Source organism: Amblyraja radiata, chromosome 1 (genome assembly GCF_010909765.2).
Source record: "Amblyraja radiata isolate CabotCenter1 chromosome 1, sAmbRad1.1.pri, whole genome shotgun sequence".
Classification (NCBI taxonomy): Eukaryota; Metazoa; Chordata; class Chondrichthyes; order Rajiformes; family Rajidae; genus Amblyraja; species Amblyraja radiata.
Window position 1 is genome coordinate 127,231,649 of NC_045956.1, and position 18,880 is coordinate 127,250,528.

Here is an 18,880-nt window from a genome sequence, read left to right on the forward strand (position 1 = left end):
TCCGCTGCGCTCTGTTGACGATGCGCTGAAGAGTTCTCCTCTCCGCCTCTGTGCAGCTGAGATACCACACTGAGATGCCATACGTTAGTATGCTCTCTGTGGTGCAGCAGTAGAACGTTGTCAGCAGCTGTTGAGGCAGACCAGTCTTTTTTAATGTCCTCAGGAAGAACAGTCGTTGCGGGAAGCCGGGTTCAGCCAGTTGTTATCTTTGCAACGGTAATCACTCATCCAAATTTTGTCAGTTCAAAATGGCTAAGTGCTCTAACTGCCAGAAGAAAGGCCATAACGTCTCAGCATGTCGGGCCAAGCTTAAAACAGGAAACCAACAATCTGCAGGAAACAAGCGACAACACCAGAGAAGAGTTCACAACTTGGCGATGAACACAGATGAACTTGGGTTGTATACCATTATGTAACCAACATTGATAAGCCTACAAACAGCCAAGACAAGGACTTTCCAACTAAAATATTGATAAATGAACAGTTAATCGATATGTGTTTTGACACGGCAGCAGATTGTTCGGTCATGAGCAAAGACCTGTACGAAACAAAGTTCCCACAGATACCATTGTTTTAAAGTAGGGTCAAGCTGAGAACCTGCAAGGACAAAGTTTTGGAGACATGTGGACAAATGAACTGTAAAGTTCAGCATAATGGTCAGTCAGTAACTCTACCCATCAGAGTGGCTGCAGAAATAAACCAATCCTCCTTGGAAAGGATTGGCTGAGTAGAATAGAATTAGACTGGAAGAACATTTTCAGTGTCAATTTCTCCAAATCACATCTTGCAAACGTCATAAGCAAACATGCAAACATTTTTGCTGACAGTTACACGGGAATAACAGGGTACTCTGCACACATTCCATTTAAGCAAGATGTGAGACCTGTGTATTGTCGACCAATACCTGTATCATATGCACTAAAGCAACAAGTGGGGAAAGAACTCGACAGGTTAGAACGGAATGGAGTGTTTGTGAAGACAGACCAGAGTAACTGGGCAACGGCAACTGTGGCCGTACCTGTAAATAAGTGATCAAACACACTTGTACTTTATACTAGTCTTTAATGAGAACACAGGGTTAAACACACACCAGCAGTCACTGTCTCCAGTCTGCTACTGTACTGCGCAGAAGGAAAAGAAGGCGTTATTATAATTGGTAACTAAGGCGTGGTTAGTGGTATTGAGATAGCTATATTATTGGCTGCATGCATAAACCATCTACAGTACCCAAGGCTGATAAAACTGTTCAACAATATTTGGTGACTACAAAGTCACAATCAACCATGCCGTTGATGACGAACAATATCCGTTACCAACCTCGCAAGATCTGTACGCAAAACTTAGCGGAGCAAGAGTCTTCACTAAACTGGATTTGTCTCACGCTTACGCCAAACTCAATGTCAACAAGGAGAGTCAGCAGTACTTGACTATCAACACACATAAGGGCTTGTATTCATATACAAAGCTGCCCTATAGAAACATAGAAACATAGAAAATAGGTGCAGGAGTAGGCCATTCGGCCCTTCGACCCTGCACCGCCATTCAATATGATCATGGCTGATCATCCAACTCAGTATCCTGTACCTGCCTTCTCTCCATTCCCCCTGATACCTTTAGCCACAAGGGCCACATCTAACTCCCTCTTAAATATAGCCAATGAACTGGCCTCAACTACCTTCTGTGGCAGAGAATTCCAGAGTTTCACCACTCTCTGTGTGAAAAATGTTTTTCTCACCTCGGTCTTAAAAGATTTCCCCCTTATCCTTAAACTGTGACCCCTTGTTCTGGACTTCCTCAACATCGGGAACAATCTTCCTGCATCTAGCCTGTCCAACCGTATGGTGTGAAATCTTCCCAGAAATAATCCAGTCTGTCATGGACAAAATGTTACAAGGCATTCCGCACTGTGTGTACAACCAGGATGACCTACTGATATTCTCAGAGGGCATGGTAGAACATCTGGAAATCCTTGAGCTAGTTCTCACACGACTGAACTGCCACGATGTCAAACTGCAACAAAGTAAATGTGCATTTGTGCAGTCAGAGGTGGTCTACTTTGCACTCAAAGTAGGTGCCAGCGGATATCACCCTGTGAAGGCGAAAGTTTAAGCAATAGTGAATGCTCCAAACCCAACAATGTGTCAGAGCTACGATCATTCCTTGGGATGGTGCAGTTCTATGCACGATTTATTCCAGATTTAGCAACTGTGCTAAAGCCATTACATCATCTGTGACAAAAAGATGCGAAATGGATGTGGGGAAAGGAACAGCAATGTGCATTTGACATCTGCAAGAAAAACTTGACAAGTGACAAAATGCTAGTTCACTACGATACAACAGGCGAGATGAAACTTGCTTGTGATGCTTCAAGTTATGGTGGAGGTGCAGTGATCTCCCACATAATGAATGACGGACAGGAAAACCCTATTGTTTTTGCATCCCGCACCCTGTCATCGAGTGAACGCAATTATGCACAGATAGAAAAGGAAGCACTCAGCATCATGTTCGGAATCATGAAATTCCATCAGTTTCTTCTCGGCAGACCATTCACCCTGGTGACTGATCACAAGCCATTACTAGTGATACTTGGTCCCAAGTCAGCTATACCTTCCATGGCGGCATCAAGGATGCAGCGCTGGGCAATTTTGCTGTCCAAGTATGACTACAAGGTGGAGTACAGAAGCTCCAAGTGCAACGCAGTTGCAGATGCATTGTCCCGGTTGCCCCATGAGAACTCTGACGTGGGAAGTGAGATCTCAATCTACACACTGCAAGTTGTAGATGAAGACTTTCCAGTGACTGCAACAGAAATTGCAGCAGAAACAAAGAAAGACAATGTGCTGAAGTGGGTTTATCAACAGACATTGAACGGATGGACTGAAATCGATAGTGGATTGAACTCAGTTCTGAACTCAGAGCTGAAGCTTTTCCTTAATCGATGCCATGAATTATCATGTGAGCAGGGATGCGTTAAGTGGGGTTACAGAGTGGTTGTACCAGAGTCTTTGAGAAACAAAATTATGAATGAACTTCATGCCGAACATCCTGGCATAGTAAGCAAGAAGTCAATTGCCAGAAGCTTTGTGTATTGGCCTGGTATTGACAGTGACATCAAATCACTGGTGAGCAAATGTAGCGGCTGCCAAAATTGCCGGAGTAAACCATCAAAAATACCACTGCCACCCTGGTCATGGCCAAGCAGACATTTTCAGAGAGTTCATGTAGATTTTTGTGAAAAGGGTAATGATCACTTTCTGGTGCTAGTAGATATAGGTATGTTGCAAAAGTTATCTTCAGCGGCGCTGCAGTTCAGTCGCTGCCCGTGTGCGCGACTTTGGCGCCTTTGAGAGGGGGGCGGGTTGAAAACGCGATATTCTCTAGGCTATTGAAATCGAGGTTGTTCAGCCTGCTTAGTTGCTGACGAAAAATCGCTGCGACATTCGTTCGCTGCAGTTATTTTTTAACTAAATTGGGTTATTTAATTGTTATAGTAGATTAAAAATCAACCTCTAAAGCCGCGAACGCCGACAACGGGACGGATCTTATGTAGGGGACAAGGCAAGGTAGGCTGTTTATTTTTACATTAAAAAGTGCTTCTTAAGATCCCTTTATTCAAAATTTTAAGTTGCGAGAAGGTGACTTGGGGGCCCATCCGAACAAGCAGTGTTTTTCATGCTGTCATGGGCTTCAAAATCACTGCTATCGCAACGTTCCAAACCAGCGCGTTCCACAAAATCCCACTCGCAAGCTGATTTAAATGGACATTAATTTCCAGCAATTAAACACTAAATTCCTTCCATTTGCCCATAAATTAATGACAATGAGATTTAAAAATCATGTTATATTGTGAATTCTTGTGTGAATGTTCTTTGGACTCTTAGGCTATTTAAAAATGTAAATCTTTTCTTAAGAAATGGATAGATGTTTAGATCTAGTAATTGAATTTTGGAATTAGCTACAATTGGGTAACTAACTAATGATATGCTTTAATTTCAGGTCATCCAAGTAAGATTGTTTAATATTTGTTTCAGAATGCTTCAATCTATAATAACTGAATATTTCTTTCAGTTCACTTAATTTAAAAAAAAGTTATGGCCATTTGACTGTCCTTGATCACAACTTTTGCATTAAGTCAATGGAAAATCAATAGGGAACAAGATGCTAATTTCCGAGTATGAAAATGGCCATAACTGTTTTAATACTGAAGATATGAAAGTGAATTAGGTGTCAAATTAAACTTATTTTTATGCTTTATCTGATGGGATAAATTGCAGACTTGATTTTTTTAATCTCAAAATGTTGTAACATTGCTAGTAGATAGTCATTCCAAATGGATTGAGGTTAAGCATATGGGGTCAAGCACTACTACTGAGCATACCATAGATGAGTTGAGACCAATTTTTGCATGCCATGGTTTACCGGAAGAACTTGTTTCTGATAACGGGCCTCAGTTTCATTCAGATCGTTTCAAAGAGTTCATGCAGCAGAATGGTGTAAAACACCCACTTGTTCCCCCATACAATCCAGCCTCTAATGGGGCGGCAGAAAGGTCTGTTAGAATAGTCAAATGTGCTCTCAAGAAACAGGTTTTGCAGGGTAGTTCAAAGCTCAGCATGAAATATCCTTTGGCTAGTTTCTTGCTGAAGTACAGAACCACACCACACACAACAGGTTACTCACCTGCAGAACTGTTGATGAAGAGAAGGTTAAGAATACGCATAAGTCTAGTTCAACCCAATTTAGCCTCGAGAGTTGAACAAAAAACGCCATTTTAACTCCCACAAAAAGGAGAGGTACTTCAAGCCAGATGAGCAGGTTCATGTTCTCATTCCTCCCAACAAGTCCAGTCAAGACAAATGGGATGTTGGGAAAAAGATACTTAGTTGAAGTTGGAGATAGGAGCAAAAGTGTTCATGTTGATCAAATGAGTCCAGACAAAGATGAACCAAAAACTTAGCATGAAGTCCTAATCCCTGAGTTATTATCTGAGAGTGAGTTGGAAGAGACTACTGTGATTGAACACAAAGTTCAGTTGGTACAGACAAAGAAACAGATTCCTCTGGTCAAAGTCAGGGTTATAAAGCATAGCCAAACAAGCCTACAGTTGAGTCAACACCTAAACCTGTTTCACCTGTTACACCTGTTCATGTTAGATGATCAGGCAGGATCCGTAAACCAGTAGTCAGATTAGGTTTGTAAATTAAGTAACTCACTGGGTAAAATGAAAATGTGTAAATATGTTAAATAAATATATTATGCTTATCATTTAAGATTTCAAAAATACTGGTTTAAATCAAGTATCACAACAACAAGATTGTAGTTAGATTTAATACTTGAAAAAAAGGAGAATAATGTCTTCATGTATATTCATTTATATGTTAATGAGTTGTTGGTGTATATAAGCAGGGAATGTTGGGTAATAAACCTCTCTCTCTCGTGATCCAGGCAGCCTGCGTGTAAGTTGTTATTCATTCTGCCATCCGGAATATAACACTCTTTCCTATTTATTCCCCATATCCCTTGATTTCGCATGCCCCAAGAGCTACATGTAACTCGCTCTTGAAAACATCCAGTGAATTGGCCTCCACTGCCTTCCGTGGCAGAAAATTCCACAGATTCACAACTCTCTGCATGAAGAAAGTTTGTCCTCATCTCAGTCCTAACTGGCCTACCCTTTATTGTTAAACTGTGGCCCCAGGTTCTGAACTCCCCCAACATCGGGAACATTTTTCCTGCAGTTACTGTAAGTGAAAATGGACCAGTCATGCAGGATGCTTTCTCCAACCACCCCCATTTGAAGGCCACTATCTTCTACCGTTTCTACCCAGTGCATGGTACTTACTTCCAGCAGCCACTGGTTGTCCACAAGGGTACACCGAGCCGCAGCCTGTCCATGCCGGTCACCAGGGCGAATTCGGCACAGAGAATCTCATGGCAGCGGCGCAATGCTTCCGACGCCTCCGACGGCCTGGGATTCATCTTTATGGTTGACACTTTCTTGTCCCTTCAGTTCAAGGGGGAACTAGGGTTGGGCAATAAATGCCAGTCTTTTCAATAATATCCCCAATTCACAAGAACATCTCACAAACCAAAAAAGGCATAGAAAATGCAAGTGTTTAAGTATACTAACATTCTTGTGTGTTCTAATAATTCTGAGCATTAAAAGCACCACCACAGAAAAAACAACTTTAATTAACAGTTTTCAATAGTTATTCAAGAAGCAAATAAAAGACACAATGATCCAATAGACAATGACAGTGCCATCAATTCAAGCTTGTGAGAGATAGTCAAAGAGTCATGCAGCATGGAAAGAGGCCCTTCTGCCCACCGTGTCCATCCTGAATGCCATGCTAGTCAACACTAATGCCATTTTTTGTCACTTGGCCTATTTACCAGTGTTTCAGCTACTCGTCAAAGTATGTAGAGTCATCGAGCTGTACAGCACGGAAATTGGCCTTAACTCATCTATGCCAATCGCAATTGCTGCCATTATGTCAGTATCCCTCTATTCATTTTACTTGTCCAGGTACCTACTCAAATGCCTTTTAAACATTATATTTGTTTCTGCCTCTACCACCTCCTCTGGCAGCTCATTCTGTATAACCAACACCCTCCGTTAGTAAAGCTTGCTGTTCAGATCTCTTTGAAGCATTCCTCTCTTCTCATTTTAAACCTATGTCCTTTTGCTTTAGATTACCATAAAGAGTAGAGTGGTCATCACAACTCCACACAGTAATACAGTAAACCCTCGCAATAATGGACCACGGGGAGAAGGATAGTATCCGTTATCCCCAATTGTCCGCTATAAATGAGTGAGGGGGTTAAAATGTAACCCTAGGTTGGGAGAGAAACATGGCATTGCAGGGAGTTAATCAAGCAGGGATTCACAGGCCAGAGAGCTGCAGAGCCCCCGACGATGCAGGCGGTGCCCAGGGATGGGTTGGTTTCTCAAGTCAAGTCAAGTCAAGTTTATTCGTCACATACACATACGAGATGTGCAGTGAAATGAAAGTGACAATGCTCGCGGACTTTGTGCAAAAAGACAAACAAACAACCAACCAAACAAACTATAAACACAATCATAAACACACACATATTATTTTACATATTAAATATTGGAAGAAAAACTTCAGTAAAGTTAGTCCCTGGTGAGATGGGAGTTTACAGTCCGAATGGCCTCTGGGAAGAAACTCCTTCTCAACCTCTCCGTTCTCACTGCATGGCAGCAGAGGCGTTTGCCTGACCGTAGCAGCTGGAACAGTCCATTGCAGGGGTGGAAGGGGTCTCCCATGATTTTATTGGCTCTGGAGTTGCACCTCCTGTTGTATAGTTCCTGCAGGGGGGCGAGTGAAGTTCCCACAGTGCGTTCGGCCGAATGCACTACTCTCTGCAGAGCCTTCTTGTCCTGGGCAGAGCAATTCCCAAACCAGATGGTAATATTTCCGGACAAGATGCTTTCCACAGCCGCTGAGTAGAAGCACTCGAGGATCCTCGGAGACACTCTGAATTTCCTCAATTGCCTGAGGTGGTAAAGGCGCTGCCTTGCCTTACTCACGAGTGCTGCGGCGTGTGATGTCCATGTCATATCCTCAGAGATGTGGACTCCCAGATATTTAAAACACCTCACCCTATCCACAGTATCCCCATTTATCCTCAATGGTGTGTACGTCCTCGGATGATGTGCCCTCCTAAAGTCCACGATCAGCTCCTAAGTTTTTTTGATGTTCAAGAGGAGGCTGTTGTCCTGGCACCAGAGTGCCAGATCAGCCACCTCCTCCCGGTAGGCCTTCTCATCGTTGTCTGAGATCAGGCCCACCAGTACAATGTCATCAGCAAACTTAATTATTGAGTTGGAGCTGAACCTAGCCACACAGTCATGTGTGTACAGGGAGTACAGTAGGGGGCTGAGGACTCAACCCTGGGGCGATCCTGTGCTCAGGGTGAGGGACTTTGATGTATTCTGTCCCATCTTGACTACCTGGGGCCTGGCGGCGAGAAAGTCCAGGGCCCAGGCACACAGGGGGGTGTTGAGCCCTAATTCCAGTAGCTTCCTGGCCAGTCTGGTGGGGACTATCGTGTTGAAGGCTGAACTGAAGTCTATGAACAGCATCCTCACATAGCCCCCCTTCTGGCTGTCAAGATGAGAGCGGTGTGCAAAACCTGGGAGACCGCATCGTCCGTGGATCTGTTCGGACGGTATGCGAACTGCAACGGGTCCATGTTGCGAGGGAGGAAGGCGCAGATTCATGGTCACGCTGCCTTCATGGTTCTCACTCTCTCTGTTCCCGCATCCAGAAGTAAGCCACGTGGAACCAGCTTGTTGAGTAAATGGCGGTGGGGTGGGTGATGCAACAGCAGCCTCGGCCCACTATAACCAAAATCAGTGATATAAAGGTACATTATTACGAGGGTTTACTGTAGTCCAACAGCCTCACATTTTGTACAGCAGCAACATGATGTCCCAACTTATACTCAAAACCATGTCTCTATTTTCTTAGAAGTTTAAATAAATTTGGCATGTCACAGAATATTCTACCATTGTTCTGCAGGTGAACTGTAAAAAGTATCCTGGCTGATTGCAGCATGGTCCAGTGTGGTGATTTCAATGCACATGTAATGTGTAGTGCTTGCGATTGCAGAGTCCTTCCCAAGATGATTCAGCTCTTTCTTTGGTTTACCTCACAGATTTAGTTTAGTTTAGAGCTACAGCAAGGAAGGATGCCTTCGGCCCACTGGATCCGCACCGACCAGCGATACCTGCACATTAACACTATCCTACACACAAGAGGGACAATTTACATTTCCAAGCCAATTAACTACAAACCTGTACATCTTTGGAGTGTGGGAGGAAACCAAAGATCTCAGACAAAACCCACACGGTCATGGGGAGAACGTACAAACTCGGTACAGACTGCACTAAATGGTCCGGATTGAACCCGGGCCTCTGGCGCTGTGAGCGCTGTAAGGCAGCAACTCTACCGCTGCACCACCCTGCCCTACAATATTTGAACGTTGATTATGTGCAGGACAAACCATACACCATCTATCTATATAATTAAAAGTCTAAACTTGACCACTTCTTGTTTGCACTGTATATTGATTTTAGAAAAAACGCGACCACTTACGGCTGTGATGTTTGGCCATCTTTCTCAGTCCCCCTCCGCTCCTCAAGTGCACAGGATTTTTCCCATCGATGAAAAATAAAACTTATTAATGTTTAAAAAATGTTGAGATTCTCTCACCTGTCAATCACGCCATGAAGTGGGAGGAGGAGGGACTATAAACCCTGAAGTGTGGACGTGGCTCAGTCTTTGATAGATGGGGGAGGGAGAGGCCACGACTCTCAGTCTGAGCTGTGAGTCAGGTGAACTCTGAACACATGTCTACTAAACTATGAGTGTGGTTTTATGTTGTGTATTTGGAACTGTGATTTTAAGGAATAAATGTTTTTATGTGCCTTTAAACTGTGCCTTTAAACTGTGCCTTTAAACTGTGTCTTTAAACTGTGCCTTTAAACTGTGCCTTTAAACTGTGTGGCTAATTGAAGATGTGCGGCTAATTGAAGATGTGCGGCTAATTGAAGATGTGTGGCTAATTGAAAATGTGTGGCTATTGCAACTGTGCCTTTTGCAACTGCACTGTTGTAACTGTGTGCCTATTGGAAATGCGTGCCTTTTGCAACTGTGTGCTTTTGCAACTGTGCCTTTTGCAACTGTGTTTGAAAGGAATAAATACTTTATTAGGTCCAACCGTGTTTGCTGCAAAATTCCCGCTCATTTCTTGATTTCCGCTTTGTGGACAGGTAATGCTGATTGCGTCATTTCTGGTGAGTGCAGAGGTCGTGCTGAACGTGGAAGTGTTGCTGACTGCGGAAGGCCCAGAGTGGAGATGCTGCACTCAACCGTTTGAATATTCAAAATCATTTACTGCCATATGTATGGTGTGTGTATGTGTGAGTGTATGTGTGTGAGTGTATGTGTGTGAGTGTATGTGTGTGAGTGTATGTGTGTGCGCGTGTGTGTCTTTGTGTGTGTGTGTGTGTGTGTGTGTGTGTGTGTGTGTGTGTGTGTGAGTGTGTGTGTGTGTGTGCATGTGTGTCTGTCTGTGCGTGGGTGTGTCTGTCTGTGGGTGTGTCTGTCTGTGGGTGTGTCTGTCTGTGTGTGTCTCCCTGTGTGTCTGTGTCTGTGTGTGCGAGTGTCTGTCTGTGTGTCTGTCTGTCTGTGTGTGCGAGTGTCTGTCTCTGTCTGTGTGACTGTCTGTGTGTCTGTCTGCGTGTTGGTCTGTGTGTATGTCTGTGTGTCTGTCTGTGTGTCTGTCTGTGTGTCTGTCTGTCTGTGTGTCTGTCTGTGTCTGTCTGTGAGTGTGTCTGTCTGTATCTGTGAGTGCGTGTTTGTGTGAGTGTGTCTGTCTGTCTGTGGGTGTGAGTGTCTGTGGGAGTGCGTGAGTGTGTGTACGTGTGTGTGTGTGTGTGTATGTGTTAGTGTGTTAGTGTGTGAGTGTTTGTATGAGTGTGAGTGTCTGTGTGTGTGTGTGAGTGTATGTGTGTGCACTCTGCTAGAAATGCTGTGAAATTGGATTTGCTGGTCTGCACTCCGCTTGGAGTGCTGTGAGGTCGGACTGCTGCCTGCACTCTTGCGTTGGGGGACCAGGCCTCCCATGTAACAGGGACCCAACGAGTCCCACTTGTTCTAGTTTAATTATCAAATGCTGGTAGAACTCAGCGGGTTAGTTAGCATCTATGGAGATAAATGGACAGGCGATGTTTCAGGTTGGGACTCTTCTTCAGACTGCCATTTGCACTTTGCTCAAGATTCCAATATATGCTTTCCCTTATATCCACCATTTAATCATGGTCAAAGCCACATACCAAATCAGTTTAACAATTACACTTTGTTCAGCAAACAAATGCTATTCATCAAATTCAAAATATGTTCAGCAATTCACCAATTTAAATGCAGGAGGCTTCAATAGAAACAGAAAATCTAGCAAACATATTACAGGTCTATTTGCAGATGATCAGAAAACTTGAATCATCCTTTGGTTGGAAAACCACAACAGATTGGTTTGCAGAGTATCTCACACTGCAAAATGTACCGCATTTGAATTTTCACATGTCCCTTGGCCAGTGGTTTGATATTCTAAACTAAACTAAACTAAATTGGATCATATCTGTAGTTAATCTGCTACCTCAATTTAATCTTCCTGCACCATCTCCATTTGCCTTGAACCCCTTGTGTCCAGAAAACTATCAACATTTGTTTTGAATATACTCAAAGACTGAATATCCATGGTCTCTGGGAAAGAGAATTTCGTGTTTTATGACCTTCTAAGTGAACTCTACACAGACAGCACCCAAAGTCAGGATTGAACCTAGATTCCTGGCGCTGTGAGGCAGCAGGTCTACCACTACAGTTCAACTTTGTGGTTCAATTTTGACTGTTGGTGTGATATCAGTTGAAATATGAATAATATGTTGCCACGTTTAATCATAAATACATAGTTCATTAACGGACAGGTTTTCATTTCTGTTATTTACATAATTAGATATCAACGCGAGATCAAATTGATTTTCACCAGTGTAATTAAATTCAGAGAAGGAATTATATCATCCAATGTAAAAAGGCAAGGGAATGAAATAGTTTATGGGCACTGCCTCCCTTTGTCATTTATATACGTTGGATATGAGGAATGAAAACCATTGACTTGCACTGATGTGGAACAAAAACTAGCGTTCTGTCCCATGAGTTTGTTCTTTTATTCAAAAAGGCTCTAGTGGATTCAACTTTCCTGCCCAATCCCCATAGCTTTATCTCCCAGCTTTGAATATATTCAAGGAATCAGAATCACAGTTTTCTTGGACAAGGAACTACAAAAACAGGGTAAGGGATTCAACATTTTCTCCAACACATTGAAGATAAACTGCAACATTATTTGTGTGTGGCATTTGGCCGGGAAAGACTGACATCAATAATAATTTCTGAATGATTCCCTACTTTCTGTTCAACGTGCTGCTTCACTCTTCTTTCCCGGACGAGTTGCAGGTTAATAGTATTTTTAAAGATCAGGAAATTAGAAAAAGGTGCGGAATGATTGGTAATTGCACCTTTGTATCATTTTTAAGAAAGATAAAAGTAAGGATGAACAGAGAATTAAAAAACGTAGAATTGCAGAACAGAACAGAAAAAAATGTTAGTTTCTGAAGGCTGTGATAAAATGCATGACACTAGTTGTTAAAATAGCAGTGTGACAATAACAGGATTTGTTACTTTTCTCACACGGGTGAAACAAAAACAACCACAAAAGGGAACAAGTGCAGTTCTTTGAAACAAGCTTTTTATAAGCTCATAAGTTGTAGGAGCAGATACAAAATACTGGAGTAATTCAGGTTTTGGGTACGAGACCCTGCTTCATATTGAAAAAGGGTCTCGACCCAAAACGTCACCCATTCCTTCTCTCCAGAGACGCTGCCTGTTCTGCTGAGTTACTTCAGCATTTTGGGTCTATCATTGGTGTAAACCAGCGTCTGCAGTTCCTTCTTATACAGATGTTGGAGCAGAATTAGGCCATTCGCCCCATCAAGTCTACACTGCCATCCTGATGTTGGGGAAGTCCAGACTAGGGGGTCATAGTTTAAGGATAAGAGGGGTCTTTTAGGACCGAGATGAGAAAATCATTTTTTACACAGAGAGTGGTGAATCTGTGGAATTCTCTGCCGCAGAAGGTAGTTGAGGCCAGTTCATTGGCTATATTTAAGAGGGAGTTAGATGTGGCCCTTGTGGCTAAAGGGATCAGGGGGTATGGAGAGAAGGCAGGGATGGGATACTGAGTTGGATGATCAGCCATGATCATATCGAATGGCGGTGCAGGCTCGAAGGGCCGAATGGCCTACTCCTGCACCTATTTTTCTATGTTTCTATGTTTCTATCGTGTCTGATCTATCTTTCTCACTCAACCCCATTCTCCCCATTACCTCTGATACCCACACTAATCATGAATCTATCAATCTCCAACCTATAAATATCCATTGACCTGGCCTGCGCAGCCTTCTGAGGCAATGAATTCCACATTCTTGAACTAGGTATTGTCTCCTTAACAAAGATTAAAGAATGAAAAGTCAAGGGTGTTTCATTGTTATATGTTCCGAAGCGGAACAATGAAACTCTTACTTGCAACAGCACACAGGTATGTAAACATGGTGCTCTATAAACCCAGAATAAACAAAAATGTTCAGTATATAACAAAAAAAAACAAACAAACAAATAAATAGACAATAATAGTGCATAGTCAAAAATAATGCCCCCAAATCTAAATAGCGCGGAGTCTATTTGGAGGTTGTAGTGTTTAATAGCCCGATAGTTGTAGGGGAGAAGCTGCTCCTGAACCTGGACGTTACAGTTTTCAGGCTCCTGTTCCTTCTTCTCGATGGCAGAAGTGATATGATAGTGTGGCCAGGGTGGTATGAGTCTCTGATGATGCTGGCTGCTGATTTGAGGTAGTGACTCTTGTAGATCTCTACAAGTTCCTCTGATGGACCGGGCAGTGTCCACCAGTTTTTGCAGTTTTTTTCATTCCTGGGCATTCGAGTTGCCGAACCAGGCCAAGATGCAACCAGTCAATATGTAGATGTGCAAATTTAGAGTTGTTGCCTAACAGCGGCAGAGACCCAGTTCAACCTGACTACGAGTACTTGTCTGTATGGAGTTTGTACACTCTCCCCATGAACACATGGGTTCTCTCTGGGTGCTCCGATTGCCTCCCACACACCAAAGACATGCAGGTTTGTAAGTTAATTGCCTTTAGTAAGAATTATAAATAGGATAGAGCAGGTGTACAGGGATCACTGGTCGGCGAGGAGTCGGTGTGCCGAGAGGCCTGTTTCCGCGGTGTATCGCTAAACTAAACTAATCTATCTCACTCTTCTATCGAACAGGGGTCTAAAACTGTGACCTCCAGTTCAGGAATAGTTTTATCCCAACATCCATCAGCCTATTGAACACTCCAAAAACAACTAAACTTCGAACTACAAACTGTCCTGGTTGCACTAGGAACTTGGGGCTTTTGTTTTGTTTTACACTAATGGAGTTTATTTTAATTTATTGAACTTTTGTGTTTGTTTTATTATGTTATATTTTGAGTTCTGTGTTTACAGACCTGGTCTGATGCTGCAAATAAGAATTTCATTGTTCTGTTTCAGTACATATGATAATTAATGACTCTTGACTCTTGACGCTTGAAGAAGAGAATCAGGGCAAAACATTTTGAGAACACAAAAGCATAAGAACAGCAGGAGGCCATTCAAACCCTTCATATTCACCCCACCATTTACTAAAATCAATCTTGATCTATTACCTGAGTATTAGTTTCTGCACTAACCTCACATTAATTATTCCCTTAACACCCAAAAACCTTGGATTAACATTTGAATCAATAAATTTATTTTCATCTCAAACCCCTTATTTGTATGAATAAAGTGAATGTCGGTTCCGGACATTCTAGCCTTGACAAAAACAATCCTTACATCTACACTGTATGAACTGATGGTCTCAATGAAATCATCTCTCATTCTAATAAACAATAGAATATAGTCACAGACATAGACTCATAGAGTCAGAGAGTTATACAGCATGGAAACATGGAAACTTGCTCATGCCAACCAACATGCCTCATCTACACTAGTCCCACCCGCCTGTGTCTGGCCCATATCCCTCTAAACCTTTACTATTCATGTACCTGTCCAAACATGTTTTGAATGTTATGATAGTTCTTGGCTCAACTACCTCCTATGGCAGCTCATTCCTGAAAGCTATGTAAAACGTTATCCCCTCAGCTTAATATTAAATCGTCTCCCCCTCACCTTAAACCTACGTCCTCGGGTTCTCAATTCCCCTACACTGGGTAAAAGATTCTGTGTATTTACCCAATTTATTTCTCTCATGATCTTGTACACCTCTATAAGATCGCCCCTCATTCTCCTGAAAGTCCTAGCCTGCTCAACCTCTATTTATAGACCAGGCCCTAGAGTTAAACTCTCCGGCCTATAGTTCCCAGCATTTTCCCTGCAGCCCTTCTTGAAAAGAGGCACAACATTTGCCGCCCTCCAATTTTCCGGCACCTCTCCTAGATTTAAGGACAACTCCTAAATTTCAACCAGGACTCCCGCAATTTCCTCTCTAGTTACCGGCAATGTCCTCGGATATATCGATCGAGCCCTGGAGATTTGTCCACCTTCATACACGACAGTGCCTTCAATACTTATTTGACGGTAACACTGACTGCTCTCAAGACACTTCCATTGACTGTCCCAAGTTCTTCATTACTCATTGAGGACCTTGCCGATCTCCTGTGGCTCCACATAAAGGTGACCGCTTTGATTCCTAAGAGGTCCCACTCTCTCTCTAGTTACCATTTTCCCCCTTATGTATTTAAAAAATCTCTTGGGATTGTCCTTAATGCTACCCACCAGAGCTATCTCCTGGCCCCTTTTTGCCCTTCTGATCTCCTTTTTTAATTTACTCCTTTGTTCCCGAAACTCCTCCAGGGATGCACTTGATCCCAGCTGCCTTGACCTGCCCCATGCATCCTTTGTGTTTTTGACCAACGCCTCAATTTCCCTCATCAACCAAGCTTCCTTACGTTTGCCTGCTTTGCACTTCACTCTAACGGGGACATACAAGTTCAAGTTCAAGTTCAAGTGAGTTTATTGTCATGTGTCCCTGTATAGGACAATGAAATTCTTGCTTTGCTTAAGCACACAGAAAATAGTAGGCATTTACTACAAAAACAGATAAATGTGTCCATATACCATGATATAAATATATACACACATGAATAAATAAACTGATAGTGCAAATAGCAGAAAGTGGTTGGTAATAATCAGAGTTTTGTCCGAGCCAGGTTTAATAGCCTGATGGCTGAGGGGAAGTAACTATTCCTGAACCTGGTTGTTGCAGTCTTCAGGCTCCTGTACCTTCTACCTGAAGGTAGCAGGGAGATGAGTGTGTGGCCGGGATGGTGTGGGTCTTTGATGATACTGCCAGCCTTTTTGAGGCAGCGACTGCGATAAATCCCCTCGATGGAAGGAAGGTCAGAGCCGATGATGGACTGGGCAGTGTTTACTACTTTTTGTAGTCTTTTCCTCTCCAGGGCGCTCAAATTGCCGAACCAAGCCACGATGCAACCGGTCAGCATGCTCTCGACTGTGCACCTGTAGAAGTTAGAGAGAGTCTTCCTTGACAATCCGACTCTCCGTAATCTTCTCAGAAAGTAGAGGCGCTGATGTGCTTTTTTGATGATTGCATTAGTGTTCTCGGACCAGGAAAGATCTTCAGAGATGTGCACGCCCAGGAATTTGAAGCTCTTGACCCTTTCAACCATCGACCCGTTGATATAAATGGGGCTGTGGGTCCCCCTCCTACTCCTTCCAAAGTCCACAATCAGTTCCTTGGTTTTGCTGGTGTTGAGGGCCAGGTTATTGCGCTGGCACCATATGGACAGTTGCTCGATCTCTCTTCTGTACTCTGACTCATCCCCATCAGTGATACGCCCCACAATAGTGGTGTCGTCAGCGAACTTGATGATGGAGTTCGCACTGTGGTTCGCTACGCAGTCATGGGTATAGAGTGAGTACAGCAGGGGGCTGAGCACGCAGCCTTGAGGTGCTCCCGTGCTGATTGTTATTGAGGCTGACACATTTCCACCAATACGAACAGACTGTGGTCTGTGGACGAGGAAGTCAAGGATCCAGTTGCAGAGGGATGCGCAGAGACCCAGTTCTGCGAGTTTGGTAACCAGTTTGGAGGGGATGATTGTGTTAAATGCCGAGCTGTAATCAATGAATAACAGCCTGACATATGAGTTTTTGTTGTCCAAGTGGTCCAGTGCGGAGTGGAGGGCCAGCGAGATCGCATCCACCGTTGATCTGTTGTGGCGGTATGCGAACTGCAGTGGGTCCAGGTTTTTGTCGATGTAGGAGTTGATTTTCTCCATGATCAACCTCTCAAAGCACTTCATCACCACCGGCGTTAGTGCCACTGGTCGATAGTCATTGAGGCACGTCACCTTACTCTTCTTGGGCACCGGTATAATTGATGCCCTTTTAAAGCAGGTGGGGACCTCAGACCTCAGAAGTGATAGGTTGAAAATGTCCGTAAAAACACCCGCCAGTTGGTCCGCACAGGTTTTTAGAACAAGACCGGGTATACCATCAGGACCAGGTGCTTTTCGGGGGTTCACCCCCCTGAAGGATTTCCTGACATCGGCCTCTGTGACTGAGACTGAAATGCCATCGCAGCGAATGGAGGATCGGGAAGGCACGATATAGGCAGGAAGACATAACCTGAGCATTCGTCAGCACACTTTTAAAAACATCCCACTTGGCCGATGTTCCTTTCCCCTCAAATAACCTGCTCCAGTCAACTTGAGCGAGACCTTTTCTCAAACCTTCAAAGTTAGCCTTACCTCAGTTGGCTCAACAAAATTCTCCTGAACACTTTTGAGGAATTGCACCCCATTTGAACCCTTCACACTATGATTTTCCCAGTCTATATTGGGAAGGTAAAAGCCCCTACTCCAATAACCTTATTTGACCTGCAGCTGTCTGCAATCTCCTGGCATATTTGTTCTTCTAATTCCCATTGACTATTCAGGGGTCTGTTGTACACCCCCAACAAGGTGATCATCCCATTCTTGTTTCTCAGCTCCACCCATATAGCCTCACTAGACGAACCCATTCCGTAATGTGACATCTGATCACTGCCATGACATCATCCTTAACCAACAATGTAACCCCCCCCTCCACATTGAGCTGCCAGTCCTGCCCCTCCCTTAACCAGGTTTCAGTCATGGCTACAACGTCCCAGTCGCTCATGCCAATCCATGCCCTGAGCTCATCTGCCTTACCCGTCAGGCCACTTGCATTAAAATACGTGCAGTTTAAACAAAACTTCCTTCCTCGCTCTCCGCCTTTCACCTGCCTATTCTATCCACTAACCTTTCCCACGCCACCCTCCATGCCAACTTCTGGCATCTCACGTGCCTCTGTCCTGTTCGAGATACCACACACCTGTCAATCTAGTTTAAACCCTCCCGTGTAGCATAAACAAACCTGCCCGCTAGGATATTGGTCCCCCTCCAGTTAAGGTGCAACCCGTCCCTTTTATAAAGGTCACCCCTGCCCCAAATGAGATCCCAATGATCCAAAAATCTAAATCCTTGCCCCCAGCACCAACTCCTCAGCCACACAATCATTTCCCCTACTTTCCTATTCTTATATTCACTTGCACGAGGTGCTGGAAGCAATCCCGAGATCACTACCCTGCAGGTCCTGCTTTTCAGTCTTCTACTCAATTCCGTAAACGTGGTGCAGAACCTCCTTCCTCTTCTGATCTATATAATTTGTGCCAACATGCACAACAACGTCCGGCTGCTCCCCTTCACACTTGAGGATGTTGTGCAGCCGCTCCGAGACGTCCTGGACCCTGGCACCAGAGAGGCAACACACACCATCCTGGAGTCACGCCTGCTGCCGCAGAATCTCCTGTCTCGCATTTCTGACTATCGATTCCCCCATCATTACGGCTCTGTCTGACATCACTCTTCCCCATTGAGCCTCAGCACCAGCGTTGGAGTCACAGCCTTGGCTGCTGCTCCGACAGCTCCCAAGAGGGTGAACATGTTTTCAATTGATATAGCCTCCAGTGGCTCCTGCATTCCAGGTTTACTTCTCTTCATCATAGTTTCCCACCTGTACTCTTCTTGGATCCTCGGTGTGACAACCTCACTGTAGGTTTTGTCCAGGAAACTCTCAGTTTCCCGGATGGTCCTGAGGTCATCCAGCTGCTGCTCCAGTCCCCTAACACGGTCCTCAGGAGCTGCACCTGGA